General features: G+C 45.3%; 1 protein-coding gene across 1 annotated transcript in view; it reads right to left on the bottom strand.

Annotated features, from left to right (window-relative positions):
- Positions 1–4,515, bottom strand: part of VKORC1L1 (vitamin K epoxide reductase complex, subunit 1-like 1) — a 147,544-nt gene that overhangs the window by 136,227 nt on the left and 6,802 nt on the right. The window lies entirely within an intron of this gene.

Here is a 4,515-nt window from a genome sequence, read left to right as displayed (position 1 = left end):
ATAAAAAAATAAATTAAAAAAAAAAAAGAAAAAAAAATACTTCCCTGGGATACTAGAGGCATTTCTTCAGAAGCTAATTTTTCACTTACATCATTATTGAACACTTTCTCCTGACATCAAATAGCCTAATAAAATGTTAATTGCTGATAAAAGTCCTCTGGATAAATACGCAGCCCCACATTTTCTTTGAGCTGTCCCATTGGACACTTGGATAGTTTATCTTTCTTTTTTTCTTAACATAAATTTATTTTCTCACCATTGTAAAGGCTGGAAGTCCAAGACCAAGATATCACCAGGACCCTGGGTTTTATAGCGAGACAATGAGCTTTAGAGACTGGTAGAAAGAAACTTATTCAAGCTTGTAGAGAATCCAGCCACAGCACACTCCTGGGAGATGAAGACACCAAACATCGTGGTGTAAACCTGGACACATGGTCCATCAAAAAGACATCTCCAGCCCCATCCGCCCATCCGGTTTGGCTCAGTGGATAGAGTGTCAGCCTGCGGACTGAAGGGTCCCAGGTTCGATTCTGGTCAAGGGCATATACCCGGGTTGTGGGCTCGATCCCCAGTAAGGGGCATCCAGAAGGCAGCCAATCAGCAGTTCCCTCTCATCACTGATGTTTCTCTCTCTCCCTCTCCTTCCCTCTCTGAAATCAATAAAAATATACTTTAAAAAAAGAAAGACATCTCCAAAAGGACACCCTCTAGTTTCACTGGATTGGACCATATTGGATATTGTTAACTAATCCCTGAGTTGCAAGGTTAAAAGAGATGATTCATTTAAGTAACACAAAAATTCACCTAAATGGCCTACTCAGGGTCACCTGAGAAGTCCTTTGTGTCATCTGGAAATGGATATTCAAAGTGTAAAAATACCTTACAGCTTCATTGAAGATCCAAATTTACTGCATCCTTAGCAAGCACCACTGGAAAGATGAATCATCTTCTTTAATCTTTACAGCAAGGCTCCTACCAGTTAGACTTTCTTCAGCCTCACCAACCCACATACCTGGAAACCCAGACTTCAACCCTCCTCTTTATTTTACCTGCCCCCAAAACTGAGTGAGGATAGAACATGACTGTTTTTAAGATGTTTTAGGAATCTCTATGATTAAATAAACAGTTGGCCATATTTTCTTTTGCTCCCCCAAACTCTTACATTAATCCAGTGAACAAATTTGATTAAACATTTTGTTGCCACGCACTGTGCTAGACACAGGGACCCCTACAGTCATGCTCTTCAATTCATGGGAAGGACAGACAGTAAACAAGAATCAACCACACTGTGGTCAGTGCTATGAAGATGACAAAAGTGATGGACTGGGTGAGGTAGGTAGGAAGCCCTCTCTAAGCAGGTGATATTTGAACTGAGACCCGGAGCATGAGAATAAGTCAGACTGTTGATTTTTGTCTGCATCTTACAGATTTTCATTTCTAGTAAAAGTAAATGTCAATATTGAATATCCCACATAAACAAAACGCTCTTTGGGGGTTCTTTCATTTTTCCCTCAGAAAATAAGGGTCATGAGACCAAAAAGTGAGAAAACCACTATGGTTTATCCCCAGCCATGAGTGGTACATTCTTTCTTTGACCTCATAAGGTACCATTGTGATGGAAATACAAACCACTCCTTTAAGGTCCTGGCTGAGCTGAGGTTTTAGTCCATTAGAGCCCAGGAAGCTGATTGGTGGTGACTTGTTGGAGTTGGACTAGTTGGCTTGTTTTCTCATAGTTGTGTTTTGTTGTTGTTTTTTTCATCTTTATTTTTTTTACTTAAATTTTTTTTATATTTCATTTTTTTATTTTATTTTCTCCTCCTCCTCTTCTTCTACTCATCCTCCTCCTCTTTTTTTTTCTATTTTCATCACTGATCCACTTTAGTGAGTACAGATCTCAGAGAATATTTTTTTATTTCTTTAAGTCATCATGTCTGATGACTTTGTAGCCATCTCTGCCAATGAGGAGTGCCATATTGGCAACTACCTCATCCTCAACACCTTTGGCAAGGGATCCTTTGGAGAGGTTAGGCTGATCTGTCACACTGTCACCAGCACAGAGGTGGCTGTAAAAGTTGTCACCTGGCAGGGTTCCTCTGATGTTCTTCAAGAGATCCATTCTCTTAAGAGATTAAATCATCCCAACATTACAAAGTTGTTTGAGGTCATTACCATCAGGGCAAAGTCTATATTTTCATGGAACACGCTAGTGAAGGAATCTTATTTGACTATTTAGAGAACTGTGGCCCCATGATAGAGAAGAAAGTCTAAGCCATGTTCCAGCAATTATTATCAGTGGCCCAGTATTGCCATCAGAGACACATAGTACTTCAGGATCTGAAGCCGGAGAACATTTTTCTAGATGGTGAGATAAGTGTTAAATTAGCAAACTTTGGCTTCAGTGGGGAACTTACAGAAGAGAAACAGTACATTCTGTGGCACCATCTCCTATATGGCCCCAGAGATCTTGCAGCTCGAAACCTATGAGTGCCCGAAGATGGACATCTGGAGCATGGAGGTAGCACTCTACAGGATGGTGACAGGAACTTCCATTTGTGGGGGGAAATTTTGAAGAAGTTAGGAAGATCTTGAGTGGGCACTTCTTTATACCATACTTCCTGTCTCTGAAATGTCAAAGACTTTTACAGAACTTAATAACTCTCAACCTCAGCCAAAGATCAACAATGAAAGACATAATGAAGGACCACTGGGTCAACATTGGCCAGTCAGAGAAACTGAGGCCATACTTTGAACCACCCTGTGGTGACTTAGACCCAAAAGTAGTCCAAATAATGAAGAACATGGGATATGAATAGCATGAGATACAGGAATCACTCACAGGAAGAATATATAACAACATCATGGGCACTTATCTAATACTAGATAGCATGAAAACCCCAAGATCAGGGGAAGGCCCTGAGCCTCCCCAGACCCCAACATTAGTCTTTCCCCAGCACAGGGGTTTCAGACTTCAGGGCAGAATGGCCGAGGCCCTGGAACTCCACCACTCAGCCCAGAGTCAATGATGCCCACTCCCCCAGGAAGTCTGGGAGGACCACCACTCCCCCAGGCAGCATGCAAGCGAGGATGGCCATTCCCCCAGACTAGAAGAAAGGATGACCATTTACCCAGCCAGGGTGGAAGGGAGAATTCCATTCCCTAGCCAGTCCCAAAGGAAGGACCACACAATCTCCCTATGCAGCCTGGAATCAAGGATTGCCACCCTGAGCCCAATCCTCCAACGTGACCCTGGGGGCTCCCCCACCACCCACAGCAGCAGCAGCATTGGTGGAGCCCCAGAGGAGACAACCAATGAAAACTGGCTTCAAGCTGGGCAGCAAGATGATAGACTCCAGCCTCTTCCTCTGGCCACGGCCAGGGCCCACAGGGGGTGGGCTTGGAGGTTCTTAGGTTTTTCTTAAGGTTCTTATGCTATAAGTTGTCCACTGACAAGCAGCATCTCAAAAGGACAAGAGTGAAGTCAATATAATTTTTTACAATAGTGGACAGCCAAAGCATGACCAGCCAAAGATGCTGGGGCAATCAAGCAGTACTTTCTGCATTTTAAATGTCGAACTTTAAAGATGCTGAGCTCCAGAGACAGGCCATGTGGTGTAGGAGATGAGACAGAAGCTGGATGTAAGCAGCAAAGCAAGAAATACACGCTGTATTTCTGGAGCGACCATGGAGGTGTGCTAACTGCCGAGGCATTCTCTGCATGGCATTCACATCAGGACGGTATCCCGCATCCATGGCCTTCAGAAGCATCTTATCCAAAATACCTTGAGCTTGGAAGACTGCCTGGAGCCCCCTGGGGGGGTCAAGAGGAGAAGCTGTCCTCCCTATGAGTCCGCCCCACGGCTCCCACCTGAATGAAAACTTCAGAGACTGGAACTGTTTTTCCTGGGGCCATTCTCCCTGCCCTGCTCTCCTTTGCTCCTATGTTTGTAGGGGTTCTTATTAAAGTATTTAGCTCTCTCAAGTTTCCTAATAAACTTGATGCTCCAGAGAAAAAAAAAGATGTCACCAGGGTTGGTTCCTCCTGAGGCCTTTCTCCTTGGCTTGCAGATGACCACCTTCTTGCTCTGTCCTCATGTGGCCTTTCCTCTGGGCATATTAGTTTACCATTTTTGACCAACATAAAGCAAGTGCAGGATCGGATTTTGCCAAGTGACCCTCTCCGACGGGGGCACACAGGCCCAGGCGGAGGAAGGGGTCACGGTTGACCCAGCGGGAAGCCCGAGACCTCGCTCAGGACACAAGCCCAGCTCTGTGACGTCAGCCTAGGCCCCGCCCCGGCCTTTCCTCTGGGCATATTAGTTTACCATTTTTGACCAACATAAAGCAAGTGCAGGATCGGATTTTGCCAAGTGACCCTCTCCGACGGGGGCACACAGGCCCAGGCGGAGGAAGGGGTCACGGTTGACCCAGCGGGAAGCCCGAGACCTCGCTCAGGACACAAGCCCAGCTCTGTGACGTCAGCCTAGGCCCCGCCCCCTCAGGCGGAGCCAATCG

This window comes from Myotis brandtii, unplaced genomic scaffold, assembly GCF_000412655.1.
Source record: "Myotis brandtii unplaced genomic scaffold, ASM41265v1 scaffold363, whole genome shotgun sequence".
NCBI classification, from domain to species: Eukaryota; Metazoa; Chordata; class Mammalia; order Chiroptera; family Vespertilionidae; genus Myotis; species Myotis brandtii.
The sequence above is the reverse complement of the archived record's forward strand: the minus strand, read 5'-3'. Positions and strand labels throughout refer to the sequence as shown.